The sequence below is a fragment of the Bufo gargarizans genome, chromosome 5 (assembly GCF_014858855.1).
Source record: "Bufo gargarizans isolate SCDJY-AF-19 chromosome 5, ASM1485885v1, whole genome shotgun sequence".
Lineage (NCBI taxonomy): Eukaryota > Metazoa > Chordata > Amphibia > Anura > Bufonidae > Bufo > Bufo gargarizans.
The window spans coordinates 144850510-144877621 of record NC_058084.1 but is presented as its reverse complement, the minus strand read 5'-3'; positions in this window follow the sequence as shown (position 1 = coordinate 144877621).

Genomic DNA, 27112 nt, shown 5'->3' with positions numbered 1-27112 from the left:
ATCTACTATCAGTATAAATGGTGACAGGTCTGTCAGCATGTAGAATACATGCTCTAGTGAGTGCAATGAGCTCAGATGCCTGCTGTGTTGAGTGTGAATGCCCTTGAGTAGGCCTACAACATCATGAGTGGTGTGCAAAATGGTGTAATGTCACATTGTGAAAGGAGTTGCCAACTCTACCATCATAGTACAGGCTGCAAGAGAACACAGACATGCCGGCATCCCTTGGACAGAGGTGGGCATTACCTTCGAGAAAAATGCACATGGGTGCAACTTGTCTACATGTTCTTGTGTCAGTACGCCCGCCATGGTTTTACAGTTTTGTCGTGCAAACATGTGGAAGAGTAGTTTGTAGAAAGGGAGGCCCAATCCTGGACTTGACATTAATGAACATTTCAGATAATCAAATGCATTGTACATTTCTGAAGACCAACTTATTAAATCCGGTTTGTCCTGCAATGTTGCCTGCCTCAAGATATTGTCATAGTAGGAACAGTCTGTGATCCATTGTCTGCAGTAGTTTATCATTCCAAGGAAGGATAGCATTTCCTTCTTGGAGTGCAGGGTGACCAGGCCCGCCACAGACTGGACTCTCTCTGGACTGATCCTTCTTTCCCCCTTTGTGAGGACAAACCCCAAGTATTCGACTTGCTGTTTACACCATTGCATTTTCCCTAATGACACTTTGTGTCCACATTCAAACAACCATTGTAACAGTGATAAACCATCCTCAATGTTGGCCTCCACTGACATACTGCACAACAGTAAATCATCCACGTATTGCAACAACACGGAACCTTGGGGGGGTGCCATGATTTTAAAGTCATTTGGAGGACGATGCTGAACACTACAGGTGAGTCAGCATATCCCTGGGGCATTCTTGCCCAGGTTAGTTGTCGCCCCTCGAAGGAGAAAGCAAAAAGTAGTCTGGTCCTCTTGTCAACTGGGATAGAAAATAATGCATTTTTCAGATCTATCACAATGAACCAAACAGTGTCTGCTGGAATGGCAGATAATAACTGAGTGATGTCAGGTACAACTGGGGCTATAGGCACAATGATGTTGTTGATGGCCCTTAAATCCTGTACAAAGCGAATTAAACCATCTGCTTTTGCCACAGGATTTATGGGAGTGCTGAAGGGTGAAATCACCTCTTCCAGGAAGCCTTTGTTAAAATTTTCTTGATCATTGGCCTTAAGCCCTCACTTTTCTCTGTGGACAACGGGTATTGTTTCTGGAACACTGAGATGACACCTGGTTTTACAGTAGCTTTGTAAGGTGTGCAATCTATGAGCCCGTGTCATATTCATTTGAAGACCATAATGCAGGGTTAATGTTGTTAAGTTCTAAGTGGTCCTGTATGTTTGCAAGAATCAGTGGCACTGGTGTAGAGATTGGAATGAGTGTACTCTTAAGCCCTGATTCTTTGCTGATACTTGTAAGTCAAGCTTAATGAACAAATCTCTCCCTAACAGGCTGACTGGGCAATCTGGTATAATTCTGAATACATGATCTGTGATGTATTCACTGCCCATGGTCTCGAGTGGTAGTGAATCCGTTTTGAAAGTTTTTATCAAAACCCCATTAATTCCCATAGAGGGTTAAGATTTTCTCAATGGTCCTTAGAACAAATCTTTACTTAACACACTTGAGGTTGCACCGCTATCTACCATGAAACCTACTCTTCTTCCTCCCACTCTCAGTCATCTAAGTCCACCCCTTTTAGTCGGACGCTGTGGTCCTCCTGTCCGTCAGTAGTGTCCCAGCTGTCCATAAGAACAGAGCTCTGATGAAAAGCACAACACTTAACATGTAACATAACTTCAAACATTGAAACAAACAGATCTAACAATACAGACATAAACACAAAGGGCCCATAAGAAACTTTTCATTGACTTCAAATAAAATAAAAATGTACAGCTCAATCAACACTGTTGGCACCAATAAAAACCCAAAATCTTCCAAGAAAAATAAAATAAAATTCTCAATGCGCATATTAAATGAAAACAAATATCGTACTCCATACACATTCACATTTTCATGTACTCCTTTTCACAAACAGCTCATAACCACGCCCTTATACATAAAATATAAATTGCATACACAGCTCTGCTAAAAACATCCATCAGTCTTCACACATTTTCAACTCAACTACAACTCAAAGCCACACCCATTTACATTCCACTGAATCATTTATGTCTTCCAACCCAGCCACACCGTTTTCTTTGTTTCATCCCAAAACTTGCAGCACAGACAAACACAGCTTTCCTGGAAACAGATACCCACACCACACCCAGAATTGCTGATGGTCTATGTTGCTGTAGTGCTGTGTTTTCCAATGTCTTCTGGTCTTCACTCTGTGATTAATCAACTCTTATAAGAAGACAATATACATGTTAAAGTAATTTTGTTAAATCCAAACTCTTGCAGACCTCCGCAAATGCAGTAAACAACAATGCAATGTCCTAAAAACTCTATGCAAATAGTCAACTTCAGTCTGTACACTTACCACCCGGACAACAGTATCCTTATATGAACTCTAATATTTTTATACTTTAACTTTAAAAAGAGTCAAATCAAGTTCTGTCCTTGTCTCCCTGAGACAAATTTTCTCTAGTGCGCTCTATATTTTCTCTGAGTGATCCTCACGGCGGACTCCCGGAGTCCCCGGGTCACTCCCCCAGACTCCCGGAGTCTGTTCCCTGTATCCCTGATGCAGTAATTATACTAGAAGTTGTAGGTTCTACTTACTAGATCGAGACGAGGTTCTCAAATCGGCCAGAGGACAATAACAGATGTCTTTCTTACCGGACCCGAGGATGACCTTCTCGATCCCGGACACGAGCTCCCAAACTGTTTTGAAATCTCAACGTCCCTCTGGTACCACTGGCACCAAACTTCTAGTATCGGCTTGGTTCGAGTATTGTTCTGATGCCAGGAGAGCGCTTCAATCAGTAGGGAATAACAGACACAACAATGATGTACTGAATAAATGCTCTGAAGTTTATTTTACCCCCTTTATTAGCATATCAACATAAGTCATGTATTCAACCTATCATATATTAACACGTTCTATTCCACAGGCAAAAAAGAGCAACAAAAACGGAACTTCCATATTAGGGATATTATCTGAGAGATAAGATTCATGGTTACAGCGAACAGAAACTTGGCAAAAAGCAGAATTAGTTTTAAAATACAAAAACATGGACTCATTTCAGTAGCCCCCATAAAAATTTCAATAGATGAAAAACTCAGCGTGTCACAATGGAACCCTACTCCAGAAAATCAATAAGGCAGCCGCTATGAAAATTTCAATAGACGGAACACACAGCGTAACACAATGGAACCCTCCTCGAGAAAGTCAATATGGCAGCCTCCATGAAAATGTTCATAGACGGAACACTCAGTGTGTCACAATGGAACCCTTTAGCAGACATGGATGATGATATCACAATGGGCCATTGCTGTTTTTCTCCATGACAGCAGCCATTTTACTTCATTCTTTAGTCAGGTTTGGATGTGTGCATATCAACAGGTGAGGATAATTTTATATGACTCAGCATATCATGTCTGCTTGATCGAAGATATGATTAATCCAAAAAATATGCTGTTGTCAAAATTGGAATACTGTTCAGCGTATTTTTGCAATCCCGAAAAAAACAAGCTTTCCTAACTGTTCATGATGGTATAGCCATTTAAACTTCGAGAGTTCCCTTTGGACCAGCTGTTTTAACACTGGGGAAAGAAGATGCCACCAACGGTGTTAAGCCTTTTATGGTCATTGTTTTTTTGCCACTATAATGCAGGGTCAGGTCAGTTCAGCATCTGCAACTCACCAACGGACATGGGACATCAAATCTTTTAAGGACTTATGTCTAGGTTATATTGACAATGTACCTCTCTGTCTAATCAACCTTCTGTGCTAGTGAAGAATGCCCTTAGCATCACTGCACCTGCCCTATCTGGTCCAGGAATTCATAAGCAGGATCCCGCCCAGTATTCCAGTGTGGCTACAATCAGTATTGCTCACTCAGTAGATATCTTCCTTCCTGAATAACATTGTTATAATATAAACTCTTACCAACTGTGCAAATTCATTGAGTTGCAAGCTCTTTTTAACTGCAAATCAAAATGGCAGCCTCCAGCAAAAAAAGATGGTAGCCCCCATGAAAATTTCAATAGATGGAAAACTCAGCGTGTCACAATGGAACCCCCCTCCAGAAAATCAATATGGCAGTCCCTATGAAAATTTCAATAGACGGAACACACAGCGTAACACAATGGAACCCTCCTAGAGAAAATGAATATTGCAGCCCCCATGAAAATTTTAATAGACGGAACACTCAGTGTGTCACAATGGAACCCTTTAGCAGACATGGATGATGATATTACAATGGGCCATTGCTGTTTTTTTCCCTGACAGCAGCTATTTTACTTCATTCTTTAGTCAGGTTTGGATGTTTGCATATCAACAGGTGAGGATAATTTTATATGACTCAGCATATCATGTCTGCTTGCTCGAAGATATGTTTTATCAAAAAATATGCTGTTGTGAAAATTGAAATACTGTTCAGCGTATTTTTGCAATCCCCCAAAAAACAAGCCTTCCTACCTGTTTTTGATGGTATAGCCATTTAAACTTCGAGAGTTCCCTTTGGACCAGCTGTTTTAACACTGGGGAAAGAAGATGCCACCGACGGTGTTAAGCCTTTTATGGTCATTGTTTTTTTGCCACTATAATGCAGGGTCAGGTCAGTTTAGCATCTGCAACTCACCAACGGAAATGGGACATCAAATCTTTTAAGGATTTTTGTCTATTTTAGATTGACAATGCACCTTTCTGTCTAATCAACCTTCTGTGCTAGTACCGAATCTCCTTAGCATCACTGCACCTGCCCTATCTGGTCCAGGAATTCATAAGCAGGATCCCGCCCAGTATTCCAGTGTGGCTACAATCAGTATTGCTCACACATTTGATATCTTCCCTTCTGAATAACATTGTTATAATATAAACTCTTACCAACTGTGCAAATTCATTGAGTTACAATCTCTTTATTACTGCAAATCAAAATGGCAGCCTCCAGCAAAACAAGATGGTACCCCCATGAAAATTTCAATAGATGGAAAACTCAGCGTGTCACAATGGAACCCTCCTCCAGAAAATCAGTATAGCAGCCCCCATGAAAATTTCAATAGACGTAACACACAACGTAACACAATGTAACCCTCCTCGAGAAAATCAATATAAAAGCCTCCATAAATTTTTTTTTAATAGACGGAACACTCAGTGTGTCACAATGGAACCCTTTAGCAGACATGGATGATAATATCACAATGGGCCATAGCTGTTTTTCTCCCTGACAGCAGCCATTTTACTTCATTCTTTAGTCAGGTTTGGATGTGTGCATATCAACAGGTGAGGATCATTTTATATGACTCAACATATCATGTCTGCTTGCTCGAAGATATGATTAATCAAAAACTATGCTGTTGTGAAAATTGGAATACTGTTCAGCGTATTTTTGCAATCCCCCCAAAAACAAGCCTTCCTACCTGTTTCTGATGGTATAGCCATTTAAACTTCGAGAGTTCCCTTTGGACCAGCTGTTTTAACACTGGGGGAAGAAGATGCCACCGACGGTGTTAAGCCTTTTATGGTCATTGTTTCTATGCCACTATAATGCAGGGTCAGGTAAGTTCAGCATCTGCAACTCACCAACGGACATGGGACATCAAATCTTTTAAGGAGTTTTGTCTAGGTTAGATTGACAATGCACCTTTCTGTCTAATCAACCTTCTGTGCTGTTACCGAATGTCCTTAGCATCAGTGCACCTGCCCTATCTGGTCCAGGAATTCATAAGCAGAATCCCGCCCAGTATTCCAGTGTGACTACAATCAGTATTGCTCACACATTTGATATCTTCCCTTCTGAATAACATTGTTATAATATAAACTCTTACCAACTGTGCAAATTCATTGAGTTACAAGCTCCTTTTAACTGCAAATCAAAATGGCAGCCTCCAGCAAAACAAGATGGCAGCCCCCATGAAAATTTCAATAGATGGAAAACTCAGCGTGTCACAATGGAACCCTCCTCCAGAAAATCAATATGGCAGCCCCTATGAAAATTTCAATAGACGGAACACACAGTGTAACACAATGGACCCCTTCTCGAGAAAATCAATATGGCAGCCCCCATGAAAATTTTTATTGACGGAACACTCAGTGTGTCACAATTGAACCGTTTAGCAGACATGGATGATGATATCACAATGGGCCATTGCTGTCTTTCTCCCTGACAGCAGCTATTTTACTTCATTCTTTAGTCAGGTTTGGATGTGTGCATATCAACAGGTGAGGATAATTTTATATGACTCAGCATATCATGTCTGCTTGCACGAAGATATGATTAATTAAAAAATATGCTGTTGTGAATATTGGAATACTGTTCAGCGTATTTTGCAATCCCAGAAAAAACAAGCCTTCCTACCTGTTTCTGATATAATAGCCATTTAAACTTCAAGAGTTCCATTTGGATTAGCTGTTTTAACACTGGGGGAAGAAGATGCCACCGACGGTGTTAAGCCTTTTATGGTCATTGTTTTTTTGCCACTATATTGCAGGGTCAGGTCCGTTCAGCATCTGCAACTCACCAACGGACATGGGACATCAAATCTTTTAAGGAGTTTTGTGTAGGTTAGATTGACAATGCACCTTTCTGTCTAATCAACCTTCTGTGCTAGTATCGAATGTCCTTAGCATCACTGCACCTGCCCTATCTGGTCCAGGAATTCATAAGCAGGATCCCGCCCAGTATTCCAGTGTGGCTACAATCAGTATTGCTCACACATTTGATATCTTCCGTTCTGAATAACATTATTTTAATATAAACTCTTACCAAATGTGCAAATTTATTGAGTTATAAGCTCTTTTTAACTGCAAATCAAAATGGCAGCCTCCAGCAAAACAAGATGGTAGCCCCCATGAAAATTTCAATAGATGGAAAACTCAGCGTGTCACAATGGAACCCTCCTCCAGAAAATCAACATGGCAGCCCCTATGAAAATTTCAATAAGCGGTACACACAGCGTAACACAATGGAACCCTCCTCGAGAAAATCAATATGAAAGCCTCCATAAAAATTTTTATAGACGGTACACTCAGTGTCTCACAATGGAACCCTTTAGCAGACATGGATGATGATATCATAATGGGCCATTGCTGTTTTTCTCCCTGACAGCAGCCATTTTACTTCATTCTTTAGTTAGGTTTGGATCTGTGCATATCAACAAGTGAGGATAATTTTATATGACTCAGCATATCATGTCTGCTTGCTCGAAGATATGATTAATCAAAAAATATGCTGTTGTGAAAATTGGAATACTGTTCAGTGTATTTTTGCAATCCCCAAAAAAACAAGCCTTCCTACCTGTTTCTGATGGTATAGCCATTTAAACTGCGAGAGTTCTCTTTGGACCAGCTGTTTTAACACTGGGGGAAGAAATTGCCACCACGGTGTTAAGCCTTTTATGGTCATTGTTTCTTTGCCACTATAATGCAGGGTCAGGTCAGTTCAGCATGTATTTGATGGAATAAAGGAATTAATGAGACAAGAGAGTGCTGCGATTCTACTACTTTTTCGTTTACATGTCACATGACCCTCACTCACCACTATAAATACAGGCGGCATTGCTGGCTACATGTTGTCTGTGATTTTCGTCCTATAGGCTGTGTACTTTATTGTTATTTAGCTACCTCTGGAATTGAACCTTGATCCGCCTCTTGAACCTCTTCTGCCTGCTCCTTGTACCTTGACGCTACCTCTCGGATTTTGACCTCGGCTTGTTTACGGATTTGTCTTAGCCTCTTCCATTGTTCTGACAAGACCTCCTGGACTTACCTCGGCTAGTTGACCCGCCTTGCCTTCCGTTTTAGTTCTACCTCTTTTTTACTTATTGTAACTTCTCAGTGGCTGTCCTCTTCCCTGCTGTCTCTTTCTCTCTGCTTGCACTTAGTAGGTTAGGGACTGTTGCCCAGTTGCGCTCCGTCACCTAGGGCGGGTGGCGCAAGTACAGGGTACCGGGTGGCAGCTCTATATTGATTCCTGTGACTCTACCCGTGACTCTTAATTTCTGGTTTATTCTTGAGTGATCTTTTTAGCAAGGCAAATCTGGATTCTGCTTGTTTACGGTTGTTTGGAAGGGTCGCTCTTGGATTTCGGAAGGGCAGAGGTGCTACCCAACTTTTGGTATTATCCTTGAAGAACTCTCTGTCCATGAGGGTAACAAATTCCTTATCTTCTGCTGAAGGAGCTAATATACTATCCTTAGCAGTAACTTGGAAAACCATTTCCCCAATTCCGTTATTTAATTCTTCCTGCCTAACGAAGGGGGTCTGTCTCTCTGGATGTCTTGGTTTTCAGCTTGGGGCTCTCTTGCACATAGTAGTGGTTGGGACACTGCCTGAAGTAAGAAGTTTGTCCCCCTCTTAATACGTCGGTTCTGAAGGAGTGTACCTGGCAGGGTCTGCGGGTTCTGTCCAGACATACAGTACATACCAAAAGTTTGGACACACCTCCTCATTCAAAGAGTTTTCTTCATTTTCATGACTATGAAAATTGTAGATTCGAACTGAAGGCATCAAAACTATGAATTAACACATGTGGAATTATATACATAACAAAAAAGTGTGAAACAACTGAAAATATGTCATATTCTAGGTTCTTCAAAGTAGCCACCTTTTGCTTTGATTACTGCTTTGCACACTCTTGGCATTCTCTTGATGAGCTTCAAGAGGTAATCACCTGAAATGGTCTTCCAACAGTCTTGAAGGAGTTCCCAGAGATCCTTATCACTTGTTGGCCCTTTTGCCTTCACTCTGCAGTCCAGCTCACCCCAAACCATCTCGATTGGGTTCAGGTCCGGTGACTGTGGAGACCAGGTCATCTGGCGCAGCACCCCATCACTCTCCTTCATGGTCAAATAGCCCTTACACAGCCTGGAGGTGTGTTTGAGGTCATTGTCCTGTTGAAAAATAAATGATGGTCCAACTAAACGCAAACCGGATGGAATAGCATGGCGCTGCAAGATGCTGTGGTAGCCATGCTGGTTCAGTATGCCTTCAATTTTGAATAAATCCCCAACAGTGTCACCAGCAAAGCACCCCCACACCATCACACCTCCTGCTCTATGCTTCACGGTGGGAACCAGGCATGTAGAGTCCATCCGTTCACCTTTTCTGCGTTGCACAAAGACACGGTGGTTGGAACCAAAGATCTCAAATTTGGACTCATCAGACCAAAGCACAGATTTCCACTGGTCTAATGTCCATTCCTTGTGTTCTTTAGCCCAAACAAGTCTCTACTGCTTGTTACCTGTCCTTCGAAGTGGTTTCCTAGCAGATATTCTACCATGAAGGCCTGATTCACACAGTCTCCTCTTAACAGTTGTTCTAGAGATGTGTCTGCTGCTAGAACTCTGTGTGGCATTGACCTGGTCTCTAATCTGAGCTGCTGTTAACCTGCGATTTCTGAGGCTGGTGACTCCGTAGCAGAGGTGACTCTTGGTCTTCCTTTTCCTGGGGCAGTCCGCATGTGAGCCAGTTTCTTTGTAGCACTTGATGGTTTTTGTGACTGCACTTGGGGACACTTTCAAAGTTTTCCCAATTTTTCGGACTGACTGACCTTCATTTCTTAAAGTAATGATGGCCACTCGTTTTTCTTTACTTAGCTGCTTTTTTCTTGCCATAATACAAATTCTAACAGTCTATTCAGTAGGACTATCAGCTGTGTATCCACCTGACTTCTCCACAACACAACTGATGGTCCCAACCCCATTTATAAGGCAAGAAATCCCACTTATTAAACCTGACAGGGCACACCTGTGAAGTGAAAACCATTTCAGGTGACTACCTCTTGAAGCTCATCGAGAGAATGCCAAGAGTGTACAAAGCAGTAATCAAAGCAAAAGGTGGCTACTTTGAAGAACCTAGAATATGACATATTTTCAGTTGTTTCACACTTTTTTGTTATGTATATAATTCCACATGTGTTAATTCATAGTTTTGATGCCTTCAGTGTGAATCTACAATTTTCATAGTCATGAAAATAAAGAAAACTCTTTGAATGAGAAGGTGTGTCCAAACTTTTGGTCTGTACTGTACATCCCCCACGATGAACCAACCCACTGTAAGTTTCTGGGCATATGGAGAATTGAAAGGGCCATTGCAAAGTTCAAGGACCTTATGAGCCTCGAAATTGTGTATACCTAGCAGGAGTGAGATCTCAGCATGGTTATCAAGGGGAGTAATCTCTCTGGCTATGTTCCTGAGATGAGGGTGATGCTGTGCGGCTTTAGGTGTGGGACTCTCATCCATTGCGTCCGGCAATTCGTCGCACTCAATAAGGGTTGGGAGAGAGAGTTTCTTATCTTGTTTGATGGGCTTCAAGGTGAAACCATTAGCTCTTCTTCCTGAGGTTGTCACTAGACCAGAGCATGTTCCTAGGATGTAGGGTGTAGCTTTTTCCTCTATCCTGAACAGATCAAATAACTTAGGGCAAGCTAGGGAGCGATAACTTTGGTCATCTAGAATAGCATACGTTCTTATGGTCTTTACTGGTTGTGCAGTAGTAAACACATCCACAAGGAAAATCTTGGAATAATACTTACCGCACACAAGTCCTTCTCTGCATACCTCTGTGCATCTGGGTGTGACGGTATCGGTTGGTCGGTCGGCACTCTCCCCGCCATGACTCTTCCTGCCTTGATCGGAATGGGTCTTGCGCCAGATAACTGGTTCTAGGTTCCGCCTGATTGGTCCCGGGTGAACGACTGACACATGTAGATCACTATTACATTCAGAACACTTGACTGGAACCTCACAGTCTCTGGTGAAATGCTCAGTGGATGCACAGCATCTGAAGCAGATATTACGACTCCTTAAGAACTCCTTACGTTCCTCAAAGGGCTTTCCTATGAAGACGGCACTTCCTTAAAGGATGTGGTTTATAATGGATAGGGCAATGATGATTGGGTTCCTTAGGGCTTTCGTTTTTTATTAAAGCAGCTGCGTTAATAGTGGGCACAACCCGTGTCTTTTTTATGGAAATTAAGCCTTTAGGGTTTCTCTGTCTGGGACTGGAGGTCTCGTGTCTCTGTTTAGTAGAGCCAAAGATGTTGGTCCCCAAGGTGTTGAAGCTCGGATCGTTTTTTGCTCTAGCTAAGTCCTTGATGGACTTTCAGAAGAATTAAAATGGTGGAAAGGGAACGCGATGTTGCTCCTTGTATTTTGAACCTGCTGTTGCCCATTGATCTTGAACATTGAGAGGTCATTTCTCCATGATTAGGCCCACATCATGGGAGGTATCAAGAAAGCTGAGACCTGGCAGCTGCGGGTCTCCCTTGATGATTTCAAACTTAATAAGAAGGTCGCCTAATTCCTGGAACCCTCGGCGGTCTGTATTGGATAATTCAGGAAAGTCATATAGTCGTTTAAAAAAGGCACGTTCAACTACTTCCGAGCCTCCATATGTCTGCTCTTTTCTTTCCCATGCAAGACAAAGGGCTTTGACTGGTTCATAGATATAAACGGTTTTGAGTCTCTTAACACAATTTGACGACGTGGGACCTAGCCATCTAATTAGTAAGTCAAGTTCTTGCATAGGCGGAACACCAAGGGTTTGAACTGTTGTCTTGAAGGTGGCCTTCCAACTTCTATAATTCTCTGGGCGTTCATCAAAGTTCGTAAGGCTAGTACTGATGAGGTCCCTGAGGGTGAGGTACTTTCTGATGTGTCATTTCTTTCCTACATCATGGCGATGAGAACTTCTCCCTCGCTGGTGTTATTGGCACCATCTGATACCCTATGTTTGGTGGTTGGAAGATGGAATGGAGTGGCAGCTGAGTTGAGCGTAAGTGAATGCTTCACATCTGGTAATCTTGGCGCCATCGTCTTGGTCGCTATGCGACTAGTCTGAGGAGGGTTTAATGTGATTTGATGAGCTTGAAGCGGCCTCGTCTCTAATTAACTGAAATACTGTGTAAGGTGCCAGAGGTTTGAAAGAAAGATAAATGTCCACTGGACTGGGGTCAACGGTATAGTTATCGGCTGCCTCTTTTTCTACTCGCATGATTTCAGCAGGCTGGCGTGCAGAGGCCGAATCTTCTGGTGCACATGCATTGACTTTGCTTTGTTTTAGGACGAATTGCACGGTACGCCTTTCTGAGTCATTAGATATCTTGGACATAGAAGGATACGCTTCTTCTTCTTCAGCAGCAGCTTCTTCTAGAACTCTGAGTTCAGCCATTGCTACTGCTTCTTCCCTTTCCGTTCTGAAGGACCTCCAACTCAGCTTTGGCCTTGGCTTTAGTTGCTTGCGCTTGAACCTGTATAGCTGCTTGATTAGCTTGAGATTGGGCTTGTGTCTCTGCGACTTGTGCCTTAATGGCTGCTTCCTTTCTAATGCAGTGAGCTTGTACCTTCGCTGCTTCCGCTTTTGCACGTGTTAACACCAGTGAGTTACTCAGCAAAGAGTGCTGTGAGTGAGACCTTAGCGATGAGAACTGAGAAATAGATTTCGAGGAACAGGATGAAGCCTTGGAGTGCCTTGAAAGATTAGAATGGCGGGACGCAATTTCATAATGTTGTGATAGCTTGTCCTCTAGCATTGACTTGACTGCCACAAATCTGCTATATCTTTCATCATTAAGTGGGGTGTGGGTCTTTAATTCTAGGATGAGTCGAGACTTAATAACAGAGAAGAATACAGACAGTCTCTTATAACTTTCATAGGTCTTATTCAATTTTGTACACATGGCCTTTAATTGATCTTCATTATAGCCTGATCCATGTGCTGCATCCATACATTGTTTAGTCTTTTCCCACAAACTGGATAAGTTATTACATATCTCAATTTTGTTAGTTAGGAGGGCATCTTTCAATTTCAATGAGGGCTTGGAAATCCTTTTAGCTGTGTCTTCCATTTCCATTTGTAACAGCAGCAGCTACCTCTAGTGGTAGTTCAGTCTTTTAATAGCTTACAATGTTGGCCGGATGCCATGAAGGCAGTCACATGACCTCCTACTGCAGGTGGTGTTTGAGCCTTGCAATGTATCAATATGATGGGCTGTGCCCTGTAACTTGGTAGCAGGCAGACGATATTTGCCTCAGAAACAGGGCTGAATACAGTTCCTTGCCAGTATGAAAACTGCAATTGCTAGAAGCTTCTGCGATCCTCAGTGAATGCAGTGCAGAGCAGGATATGATGAAAAAGTCTTACACAAGCGGTGCAATTACCCTCCACTGCAGCAAGCAGGAGACAAATGATGATGTCTTATTACTTGGAGGAGGGGAATATTGTATCCTTAGCAAGAGAAAGAGAGTACAAAGGCAATTCTTTTACTGTGACGTTTCGAAAGTCAGCTATATACAATCGCGCACCTTTGTAGAGCAACCTCTATGCGCACAGAAGTGACTTGTTGAATTTGACTTTCTCCACTTACAGCTTACGCATCAGACACCCAGGCGTTAATCAAGTTGCCTTTTAATCCAGAGATTGTATTACAAAATGTTGCAGGGTAATCCAGATGGTAAAAAGAATTATGCCAACAATAAACTCCTAACTCACAAAATGGATGCTGCTACTCAGAAGCTGAGAACACTATGAGCAAGGCATCACTGGGAAAACAGGGAGTGGCTAGGCAAAACTAACTAGTAACCTGAAAACAGGAAAACAGAGGGGGGGGGGGGAGCATTACAATACACAATGCAAGATACTGGAACAGAACAGATACTGGAACAGAACACCATCATTTATATTTACCTTCACCCTTGAAAGCCTGAACTTCGGACTGTGGATGGCTTGGGAGGATCTTTGGACATTCTGATAGCTCTGTGTGTCCTCTGTGTGTGCTGTGTGAACTCCATGTCCCCTGTGTGTGGTCAGTTACCCCCAGGGGCATAGCTAAAGGCTCATGGTCCCTGGTGCAAGAGTTCAGCATGGGCCCCCTTCCCTCAGTGCTTTGTGGCCAGAGGCAGGGAAGCACATAGCCTTCCTACTGCCTGAGGCAAATATTGAAACGCCCCCCCCCCGCCAGATTCTTGACCTAACCCCCTCCTTCCATAACAGTGTGCCATACAAAGATCTCCCAAAACAGTATGTTATCCACAGATCCCCATAACAGTGTGTCATCTACAGATCCTCCGATCAGGGTCAGCATTGGGGGGGGGGGGGGCAAACTGGGCCATCCTCTAAGGTGTGCTGCTGTATGTGGGGCAGCAGATCGCTAAATAGTCACTCAGACAGTGTTACTGAAGAGTCAGGACTCCGGTTCCCAGCTTAGGAGTCCCTGCTATACAGATGTAGCAGAGTTAGCACTCCAGCTCTTAATTCAAATTTCTTAACTTGTCGTGTTATCTTGAGACAAAAGCCATTGAAAGCAATTGAAGGTGTTTGATTAGATTAGATAACACAACTCAGAAATCTCAGAAAACAGGAGTGTTAACTCTACTCCATCCGTAACTTCATGTGTATTTAATTTGATTTGAGATCACAATCATCTACATTAAAGACAAGGGCCTTAACCACTGAGCTTTAGAGCTTAATGTTAAACTGCTCCAGGAAAACCTCATTGAAATTTGTCATGTATTAGGTATTCATATACAGCAGAAGCATCATTTTATATTTTTTTAATACTTGTAAAAAAAATGTATGGCACAAAATAAATATGTAATTACTAAAAAAAATATAAAAAATGATACCTCTTATATATATGATTATGCATAATACACGGGAAACTACTACTGAGGTTTTTAGCCATAATATATTTAAAGCAGTGTAACATGGAGCTCTATAGCTACAGTGGTTCAGGTTCTTGCTTTTAATGTAGATGGTTGTGAGTTCAAATCCCAGCAGAAACATTTCAAAAACAGAGGGTAAATAAAACGTAAATACACAGGTGAAAAGTTTAATTTTATTGAAAAAATAGAGCAAAACTTAAAATATGATCAAATAAAACCCATGTTAATCCATAGGGAAAACAAGGGTAAGCAGGCACACTCAAATCTGGGTACAATTAAATAATTTATTTATAGTTCTTGTAGTAAGATGGGTGGAAGTATAAAAATAAGTGTGGAAATGAAGAAAGTTAAAAATAGAAGTATAGTTAAAAGAATACTCTTTTGATAGAAATTATGAGTAGTGGGTGATCACCACTGGGAAATGAGTACCCTGTAAAATATCAAGAAAAAATATATATCAAGAAAAAAATCGGGAAAAGAAGTCTTGGAAAAATGAGTCTGGAAAAAATGAGTCTATAGAGTCTTTCATAAACTGTTTTCCATATGATGGTGGCCACTGTTTAAAAGATAAAATTGATAAAAGGTATCTTATATGATGAGGTAGTCCTTTGTAGAGGTAAAAAAAACGCTGAGCAGAGGATGATGACTCTGTTTGTATAATCTTGTAAATGTCAGTTGCCGCACAGTCCGGGAAAAATATTGCACTATTTTAATTTGTTTCTAATAGAGCAGTAGGCATGTGCATATCTAAACTGTTATTATATTCGTATGCCAAGCTGTGGAGGGAAGCGGAGCTCTGTGCCTGAGTGGGCGTCCCGCACTGTCTCTGGCTACAGAGGTCACTTACCCTTCCTAGCGCTGGTTGTGTTTCGTCCTCCGGCAGTGATCGGCGGTTCCTGGAAGGCTGTGTAGGTTCAATCCTGTTCAGAGTCGATAGCGTCCCTCGTGTTGCCTAGGACGCTGGGGGCGTGGTTCGCGTGTCTGGTGGATGGCGTCAGCGGTCCCGCGAACTTTTCAGAGTTTGTTCTCCGTATTCCTCCTGCTCTGTTTCAGGTGATGATTGGTACAATAATCCTCAGCTGCTTAAACGCATTTCGGGACGCAGTCCCTTCATCAGTAAGTGGAGGATTATGGTGGATGCTGTGGTATTTATAGGGCAGCAGTAATCAACTCATTTATTAGCTAATTCTCATTATCAATAAGGTTGATGCGTTCAATTAGTTACTTTTATGCCCATCTTATTTGGCATATTTAGTTTGAAAAAAGGTGAAAATTGAAGTGATAGAGATAATGAAATAAAAGTTAGACTGGAAGGATCACAAATATATATATGTTGTATATAAGGGTGGGAATGATATAAAAGCATAGGTAGGGATGCCTGATTGGGTCCAATCTCTCCTCTGATAAGGTGGTTGATTTTATGGGTATTCTGATTTTGTCTTTGTTTTGCCTGTCTCGTAGGTCAAACATCTTTATTTTGGTGATGTCAGGGAATAGCTTATTTGGATATGTCTCAGATGGGTTTCTATAGTATGGGTATTTGTTAATTAGTAGTATTTATGGTATTTATTAATTAATAATATTTAATGGGTGGAGGACTTGTTTTAATTTCGGATGTAAAAATCGGTCTATTTTCTAATTGTGATTATACAGTGGTCCTGGTGTATCCGACCCTTTCCTTTCCTCATTTAACACTTGTTTTACTACTTTTGTTCAATAAAACCTCTTTTTTAAATGGAATAAAAATCTTTTTGCATTGCTGCTTCCCAAGACCCATTGTTTTTTATTTTTATTTCTATGGAGTTGTGTGAGGGCTTAATTTTTGCGGGACGACTTGTTATTTTTATTGGTACCGTTTTGGAGTTAATGACGCTTTTTGATTGCTTGTGATTACGTTTTTTTCTGTAGGAACTAATTATTAATTAGCAATTCTATAATAATTTTTTTATTTTGTATTCCGGCATTCGCTTTAGGGGAAAATTTACATGATATTATGTAGTGCGCGTTTCTACGAATGCAGCTATAGCAATTATATTGGGGAGAATTTCTTTTTGCTATTTTTTTTTGTTGAAAAGTGTATTTTCAATGGAAAAAAACATATTTTTATTTTTATTGGAATTTTAATAGTTTTTTTTTACTTTTTTTTACCACTTAATAGTCCCACAAGGGGACTATAACAGATAACACTGCTGATTTTAAAATACAATGCACTATTCCTATAGTGGATTGCATTTTAATGTCAGTGCTATACTGACATTGACCAGAAGGCTGCGCCAGAGAGGCACGGCCTGCTGGAAACTACAGTACTTAGGCTGGTTTGGGGTCTACATCAGACCCCAGCCAGCCTTCACACACATCGGCACCCCGCAATCGCATTTGTGGGGTGCCGATGGGAGACAGAGGGAGTCCGCTCCCTCTGTCAGCACTTTACATGCAGCGAGCGGTCCGGGCTGTTAGTGAACTGGGCTTCTGCTCCCCGCTGCATAGGGAACCTGTGCAGCGCTTAGATTAGGCCGTCATAAAAAAGCAGCAGCCCAGCCTAAGGTCCCTTAGTGACCGCTATAAAAAGGCATATCGGTGGTCACTAAGGGGTTAAAATGTTTTTAAAATCATAGAATCAAAGCCCGAAGTTATTCACAGAAGTCCCGATCGACAAGTTTTGTCTCTGCGAAGCACATACATTTTAATGCTGTGACCAAGTAAAGACAACTTTTCTGCAGCATGCAATAAACATTCCACAATAAGGGGGCAGCAATATTGTTTGTGGCCTGGTAAAGTTTGTGTGCCAGGGCTGCTTTCTAGTCCCAGTGCAGCCCTGTCGTCATATGAAGATCCAATTTTTAATAACTCCCCCCCCCACCCTATTTTATTTCCTCTACATGGCTTTTTAAAAACCTCCATTTGTTTTCAGTAGCGCAATGACATTTTCCATTGGATGCATGAATTTAACCCCTTAGGGACCACCCATACGCCTTTTTATGGCGGTCACTAAGGGGCCTTAGGCTGGGACGCTGCTTTTTTATGGCAGCCCAGTCTAAGCGCGGGAGCAGGGGCCGGGTTCTCACTTGAGAGCTGCAGCCCTGCTCTAACAGGACTTGTAGGAGTGCCGGTCTGGGCTGTTTAACACTTGGCGCCCACCGTATGTAAAGTGCTGACAGAGGGAGCGGACTCCCTCTGTCTCCCATCGGCACCCCGCAAATTCGATCGCGGGGTACCGATGTGTGCGAAGGCTGGCAGGGGTCTGATGTAGGCCCCAGACCAGCTTTCAGTAATTTCCAGCAGGTTAGAATAGCAATAGCATAGTGCATTGCATTTTAAAAGCAATCAAAATACTGTCTGTTATAGTCCCCTTGTGGGACTATTAAGTGATAAAAAAAAAAAGAAAAAAAGAACACATTTATCAAATAAAAAATAATTCCATTTAAAAAATCACGCATATTTTTCATTGAAAATGCGCTTTTCAATTTAAAAAATTTCAAAAAAAATCACCCCCATATGTTTGGCATTGCCACGTCCGTAATGACCCAGACTACATAAATTATTCCCTACGGTGAATGCCGTAAAACAAAAAAATGACAGAATTGCTAATTTATTCTTTGTTGCCACTGAAAAACGTAATAACAAGCGATCAAAAAGTGCCATTTACTCCAAAATGATACCAATGATCCCGCAAAAATCAATCCCTCACACAACTCCATAGAAAGAAAAAAAGAAAAAGTTATGGGTCTTGGTAAGCAGCAATGCAAAAACATTTTTTTCTTTTTTTAAAAAGAGTTTTTATTGCAAAAAGTAGTAAAACGTAAAAATATGTATATGGTATTACTGTAATCGTACTGACCCAGAGAATAAAGATATTATGTTATTTATGCCAAAAATTGAACGCCGTAAAATTTATAATGTAAAAACGCAGTGGCAGTATTGCTTTTTTTCCCATCTCCCTCCCAGAAAGAGTTAATAAAAGTTAATCAGAAAGCCCCAGAGTGGAATTACAACTTCTGCACCTCACTTCTATCTCATATGGTTAACCTAGTGTCATCCTGTGTATTTATTGCCAAGTCCTATATAATTTACATTTCCTATTTTGCAACTGTATGTGTTCATGTGTAATATGCCTGGTTCACCAGTAAGTGGCAGCATAAATGGCAGAGCTGCAGGTACAGAGAATGGAGCTTTCCTTCCATTCTAACACCCCCCCTCTATGGTGTGGTGGGCGTGCTAGGGGAAGGAAGCAAGGGCTTTGCACATCGCCGTTTGATGTGCCCATGCCAAACCCTGTCTTAGCCAGCTAGAGCACCTTCAGCTCTACTGGATGTGGAGGCACAGCTTGGAGCATCTGAAGCCAGAAAGTATAGTTCCCTGGACTAACCTAGAGTCTGACTACAAAAGAGAAGTTGCAGTATCCTGCAGAAGCAGAGATTCTATTTAAGCTTGTCAGCACAGCAGAGCCAGAGAGCAACAGAAGTGGCAGAGAGGAGTTTGCCTGCCACAGTTTTGTTCATACTAAAGCCTGCTGGAAACCAAGACAAAGACTGTAAATCGTTTGGAGAAACGTTTATGCAAAATAAAGCTGTTAGCAACTTCATTACAAGGTCTGTACTCAATTTATTTCTCCATCCCTTCATCAACAGCCCCCCTTTTCATTGCTTCGGAGCCAACGCCTAGCGTCCAGCATATCCAGGTAGGGGCACTGTGACACGTGCACCAACATTAAGGGACAGTATAGGCTACCCTACACCACTCTGGCATTCCTACACCTGGGTACCATCCACAATATCACTTAAAGGGGCCCTGTGCCCTTGTTGCTTCACTGCAACTGGCGTCATGAAAATAAGTACTTTTTCCTCTTAAAGGACCCTGGGGGGAGCCACCCATTGCATATGTGTACCCCAAAATCGCACCATTAAAAACTACAACTTGTCCCGCAAAAAAAAAAAAAAAAGCCCTCATAAAGCTATATAGACAGAAAAATAAAAAAGTTATAGCTCTTGGAACGCAACAATGAAAAAAAAAAGGGAAAGAAAACATTTGGCCAGTAAGGCCCAAAACAGGCTGGTCACAAAGGGGTTAAAGGTATAGTCAAACATGAGATGGTAATGGTGGGCAAGAAAGCCATACTATTAGTATTTGAATGTACCCTTGATGCTGGCCACCATTTTGCCACGTTTTTGGTGTGCCTTTTTGTTGAGCCAAATCTGTCTCTGGATCCAAAAAAATAAACAGTTTTCAATATAGTCAAATCCGTACTGTTAGGTAAGTCATGATTTTGTGACTCTGCTCTGATTTTCTACACAAGCACATAAAAGTTTTTGCAATAATGAATATAGTAATTAAAAATGCTCTAACTTTGCATTGTCGGTATTGACAAAAATCCCGCACAACATTATTACACCATATTTACAACGATAAAATGGACAAAGTCAGATGTAGACTCAGGGGAAGCCTAAAATTAATGAAGCAAATCGCCCATCGCTATCAGATTTACAAAACAAACATTTATAATCAGGGCAATGTGGTTGCTTGAATGCACAGTCATTCCCATAGTACAGATTTGCCCCGAAGCAAATAATTAATTCACTGGAATGTTGGTCCTTTCAGTTAACATAGCAGTTTTAATACTTGGGTCTAATATACTCATCACATTCTTCCTGTACCCAACAAGTGCTGGATTTAGCTTATCTTTCTACTTCAAACAAGCACTTTAGCCAGAGTCACATCAAAAAGGGAGTGCTATACTACAGTGAGTTGAAGATTTGTGATTGCAAGTGAAAGACACTAGAGTAGTAGGCAGGGCCGGCGCCACCTGTAAGGCGACCTAGGCAGCCGCCTAGGGCGCAATTTAGCAGAGGGTGCAATTTAGAGGGGCGCCGGAACCGTGCGGTTAGAAAAAAAAAAACGTTGGTTAAGTGGCGGCCGGCCGGCCTCAGGCTGCGCCGCCTGAGCGGCTGAGCGCTCTAGTAAGAATCCCTCAGGCGGCACAGCACTGAGCCGGCAGCCGGAGATTATGTACAGACAGCCTCAGTGAAGACGTGGGGGCGCAGCAGACCAGAGAGACTGACACCGCTGTCTCTCTGGTCTTCAGCCACTTACCTTTCTCCAGCGTCAGCACTGGGAACTCTTCTCCCCGATCCTCCTCTCAGCTGCGAATGCGCATGCGCACGCATTCAAAACTATGTTCCGCGTCTTCCCACTGTGATTTTCACAGTGAGAATCGCGGAAGCAGCTCTAGCGGCTGTCAGGGAGACAGCTACAAGAAGCTTGATTAACCCTAAGGGAAACATAGCAGTTCTTTTAATTTAAATGCTGAGAAAGGGGTGGAACATGTCATTATATATGGGCAGATCATCTGATAAGGTAGGGGGGCGGCAATTTTTATCTTGCCTAGGGCGGCAAAAATCCTTGCACCGGCCCTGGTAGTAGGACGTGTCATTGGGTATCCTAATAATTTACATCTAGTGTTCCCTGTCTGCAATGCTAAGGTAACATCTGCAGTAGCCGGTTTTGAGGTGGCCCCCAACGCTACCCCTCAGACACTGTCGAGGTGTCACCACGTGTTGCTGCTCTCTGAACGGGATAGAAAATTAGGGCGAGAATCCAGCATTTAATCTCTAACGAGTGTTCATAAAAACGTTCATTAGCCATTATCTAGTGGTGCAAATGTACCACCAATTACCCGATCAAGGATTTTTGACAACACAAGCGAAGCTAAATTTTGGCACCCCCCCTTCACATCACCCCCCCCATGTCACATTTCTCCCCCATGTCACATTTCACTCCCTCATTGTCACATTTCTCCCCCTCCACTCCATGTCACATTTCTACCCCTCCATGTCACATCACCCCCTCCTTTTTACATCACCCCCTTCGTGTCACATCTCTCCCCCCCCCCCATGCCACATCATCCCACTCCATGTCACATTTCTCCCCCTCCATCGTGATTTATTTAAAGAGGACCTTTCATGGGTCCAAACATTGTAAGATAACTATCTGTATATGTAGTGCGCCGCCTAGGGATCTCTCTGCACTTGCTATTATTCCTGGGCGCTGCTTCGTTTGCCCGCTGTGACCCCCGTTACCATAGTGTATGATAATTACTACTATCGGAGCAATGGTGAGCAGACATCAGCTTCTCTCCCTGGGCATTCCTTCTCCCTGTCCAATCGCAGCCAGGGAGAAGGTGAGTTTTTTTTTCTCCCTGGCTGTGACGCTCTGCACTACGATTGGACAGCGCTACAGCCAAGGAGAAGGAGATGCCCAGGGAGAGAAGCTGATGTCTCCTCTCTGTTGTGAAGTTATTTGTAATTAGCATACGGCACGGGAGACAGTAACAGGGGCCACAGCGGGCGAACGGAGCGGCGCCCAGGAATAATAGTAAGTGCAGTGAGATCCCTGAGTGTTGTGCTACATATACAGATATATATAAAAATAATAATTTCCGCCCCCTTTCCCTTGGCTCAATGTCTTTGCGCCCTAAGGCAGCCACTTGGACTGCCTTATTATAGCGCCGGGCCTGTACCCGATGAATGAGCAGTTAATTATTAGTTTGCCTGCAACAGATCATGCTGTGTAAACAGCATCTACTGCCAGCAAACAACTTGTCAGTTTGGGGACTAGAGATGGCATTAGTGATTGCTCCTCCCCATACTGTGGAGGAGATCACTGCTGGTAAATGCAGCAGTCTCCTACACCAGCAAGCAGGCGATTGTCAGAAAGGAACACTTTCTTCTCAACAATCTGCTGCTGTATAGTCCAGTGTAAAGAGACCTTAAGGCCCCACTGGGAAATAAGTCCAGAGAGCCAGGGTTTGCAGTAAACCAGCAAGCTTCTTTACTGGAGAAACTCAACTGCAAAACAATATAGACAATCCACTGAGCTGTTTTCTCCAGTCTCCTCCCTGGCAGAAGACTGTTCCATGAGGAAAAGCCTGAGCTATCTGTCCCTTGCTCTATGAAGACGGATACCCTAGGCAAAGGGCTGGTGGCCCAGGGTCTGCTCATAGACTTGTAGTGTGCCTCTATGCAAGTCAATGGGAATAACTAAACAGTTTCCAGATGTAAAAAAAAACATCCTATAGAACTAAACCAAATGGTCTAAAGTTTCTGTCTTAAAGTTCACTGTCTGTTTTTTAACTCCAAAAATTAACTCTGCATAGCCCCTCATAGTACCTGTGGAAAATTAATAGCTTCTCAGTGCACAGGCTGGTAAGTCCCAAAGTCTCTCAGTATTAGTTGGCTGTGCATTGACCCTTTCTGCATTAAAGTGGGAATACAGTGTAACTACAGCGCAGATGAAAAAGGATATATTACAATAAACATTTCAAATGCATTTCAACAATATAAAACAGTGTAAGTGTAAACAACAGCACACATCATAGTGCAAGTTAACCCTTTAAAGTGCAATAAAGTAGGGAATTGATGGCATTGCATAGCAGCAATAGGAGCATATGTCCACAAATTAAATTGTTACCTCCCATGTACCACCCCTTTTGGGGTCTGATGTCACTGGGAGGTTCCGTATCCCTGGCATTATAGGTGTATATAAACCTGTCTTGTGTGATGGACATTTACCTGTTGAAAAAGGCTACCATAGCCGAAACAGGTCCTAGAATACAGGACATATTGTTACTTTGACAATAAATTTGTTACAAGCATCAAGTCACGTCTGCTGGGATCCTTTACTCCATTGCACGTGGAAACTGATCCTGGTCCCGTGCGGCGTGCATTCAAGCGAGTGCTGACCGATTTATCTTCATTAACAATGCTGGTTGAAGACAAAAACAGATGTAGCAGAGCTGTATATGTGGCTGGTCAGTATCAATGCTGGTGAAAGAGAAACAGATGTAGCAGAGCTGACTATGCGGCTGTTCTGACACAGTGCTGGTCGAATAGAGAAACTGATGTAGCAGAGCTGAATAAGCTGCTGTTCAGCCACAGTGCTGGTTGAAGATATAAACAGACAGATGTAGCAGCGCTGTATATGAAGCTTTTCAGACACAGTCCTAGTGGGGGAGTAGAATAAAGATGTAGCAGGGCTGTATAGGAAGCCATTCAGCCAAAGTGATAGGGGACTGGAGAAGACACATGTAGCTGAGCTGTATATGCATCTATAAAGATACATAGTGTAAGGTTTATACACAACTGCAGTACAGCTGTAATGGAAACAAATCTGCATCAGTGCGGGTGGGTGGGGGTTGGTCAAGCTTTTGGCCTAATGTATAATATGGAATTATAGTTTTTGGTGCAGAGAATGGGTTTGTAAAGATCAGACAGAGATTTTATGTGTAAAACTGCAGAACAGCCACGTGTTACTGTACACTGAGCTCACTTCACATGGCTCTCTGAGTGACCATTCCCCTCACACACACTGCAGGCTGCCAGACTGATGACTCATACTTTTCACATGAACTAGCACGCAGGACTCTACTCTCAGTGTGATGTCATAAGGAGGCGTGGCCAGCCTTCACTCTAGCTGCCTAAGCCGGCCCAGCCTTAGCAGCAGAAAAACCAGGAAGTGAACAGCTAGCTGGCAGCAATTGAAACTGAAGTAGCAAGATGAGAATACCCCTTTAACCACCTCCCGACCGCCTAACGCACGGATGCGTCCGGAAGGTGGTTGATTTACTCCTCCTGGACGCATCCGTGCGTCATCTCGCGTTAGCCGAGATTTCCTGTGAACGCGCGCACACAGGCGCTCGCTCACAGGAACGGAAGGTAAGCGAATGGATCTCCAGCCTGCCAGCGGCGATCGCTCGCTGGCAGGCTGGAGATGTGATTTTTTTAACCCCTAACAGGTATATTAGACGCTGTTTTGATAACAGCGTCTAATATACCTGCTACCTGGTCCTCTGGTGGTCCCTTTTGTTTGGATCGACCACCAGAGGACCCAGGCAGTTCAGTAAAGTAGCACCAAACACCACTACACTACACCCCCCCCTGTCACTTATTAACCCTTTATGAACCACTGATCACCCCATATAGACTCCCTGATCACCCCCCTGTCATTGATCACCCCCCTGTCATTGATCACCCCCCTGTAAGGCTCCATTCAGACGTCCGTATGATTTTTACGGATCCACGGATACATGGATCGGATCCGCAAAATGCATACGGACGTCTGAATGGAGCCTTACAGGGGGGTGATCAATGACAAGGGGGTGATCACGCATATAGACTTCCTGATCACTTCCCTGTCATTGATCACCCCCCTGTCATTGATCACCCCCCTGTAAGGCTCCATTGAGACGTCCGTATGATTTTTACGGATCCACTGATACATGGATCGGATCCGCAAAACGCATACGGACGTCTGAATGGAGCCTTACAGGGGGGTGATCAATGACAAGGGGGTGATCACGCATATAGACTTCCTGATCACTTCCCTGTCATTGATCACCCCCCTGTCATTGATCACCCCCCTGTCATTGATCACCCCCCTGTAAGGCTCCATTCAGACGTCCGTATGATTTTTACGGATCCACTGATACATGGATCGGATCCGCAAAACACATACGGACGTCTGAATGGGGCCTTACAGGGGGGTGATCAATGACAAGGGGGTAATCACGCATATAGACTTCCTGATCACTTCCCTGTCATTGATCACCCCCCTGTAAGGCTCTATTCAGATGTCCGTATGATTTTTACGGATCCACGGATACATGGATCGGATCCGCAAAACGCATACGGACGTCTGAATGGAGCCTTACAGGGGGGTGATCAATGACGGGGGTGATCAGGGAGTCTATATGGGTGATCACCCCTCTGTCATTGATCACCCCCCTGTAAGGCTCCATTCAGACGTCCGTATGTGTTTTGCGGATCCGATCCATGTATCCGTGGATCCGTAAAAATCATACGGACATCTGAATGGAGCCTTACAGGGGGGTGATCAATGACAAGGGGGTGATCAATGACAGGGGGGTGATCAGGGAGTCTATATGGGTGATCACCCCCCTGTCATTGATCACCCCCCCTGTAAGGCTCCATTCAGACATTTTTTTGGCCCAAGTTAGCGGAATTATCATTATTATTTTATTTTTTTTCTTACTAAGTCTCATATTCCACTAACTTGTGTCAAAAAATAAAATCTCACATGAACTCACCATACCCCTCACGGAATCCAAATACGTAACATTTTTTAGACATTTATATTCCAGACTTCTTCTCACGCTTTAGGGCCCCTAAAATGCCATGGCAGTATAAATACCCCACATGTGACCCCATTTCAGAAAGAAGACACCCCAAGGTATTCTGTGAGGGGCATATTAAGTCCATGAAAGATTTAAATTTGTGTCCCAAGTTAGCGGAAAGGGAGACTTTGTGAGGAAAAAAAAAAATCTATTTCCGCTAACTTGTGCCCAAAAAAAAAATTCTATGAACTCGCCATGCCCCTCATTGAATACCTTGGGGTGTCTTCTTTCCAAAATGGGGTCACATGTGGGGTATTTATACTGCCCTGGCTTTTTAGGGGCCCTAAAGCGTGAGAAGAAGTCTGGGATCCAAATGTCTAAAAATGCCCTCCTAAAAGGAATTTGGGCCCCTTTGCGCATCTAGGCTGCAAAAAAGTGTCACACATGTGGTATCGCCGTACTCAGGAGAAGTTGGGGAATGTCTTTTGGGGTGTCATTTTACATATACCCATGCTGGGTGAGATAAATATCTTGGTCAAATGCCAACTTTGTATAAAAAAATGGGAAAAGTTGTCTTTTGCCAAGATATTTCTCTCACCCAGCATGGGTATATGTAAAATGACACCTCAAAACACATTCCCCAACTTCTCCTGAGTACGGCAATACCACATGTGTGACACTTTTTTGCCGCCTAGGTGGGCAAAGGGGCACACATTCCAAAGAGCACCTTTAGGATTTTACAGGTCATTTTTTACACATTTTGATTTCAAACTACTTACCACACATTAGGGCCCCTAGAATGCCAGGGCAGTATAACTACCCCACAAGTGACCCCATTTTGGAAAGAAGACACCCCAAGGTATTCCGTGAGGGGCATGGCGAGTTCCTAGAATTTTATTTTTTTTGTCACAAGTTAGCGGAAAATGATGATTTTTTCTTTTTTTTTCTTTTTCTAACAAAGTCTCATATTCCACTAACTTGTATAAAAACTTTGTATAAAAAAATGGGAAAAGTTGTCTTTTGCCAAGATTTTTCTCTCACCCAGCATGGGTATATGTAAAATGACACCCCAAAACACATTTCCCAACTTCTCCTGAGTACGGCGATACCAGATGTGTGACACTTTTTTGCAGCCTAGGTGGGCAAAGGGGCACACATTCCAAAGTGCACCTTTCGGATTTCACCGGTCA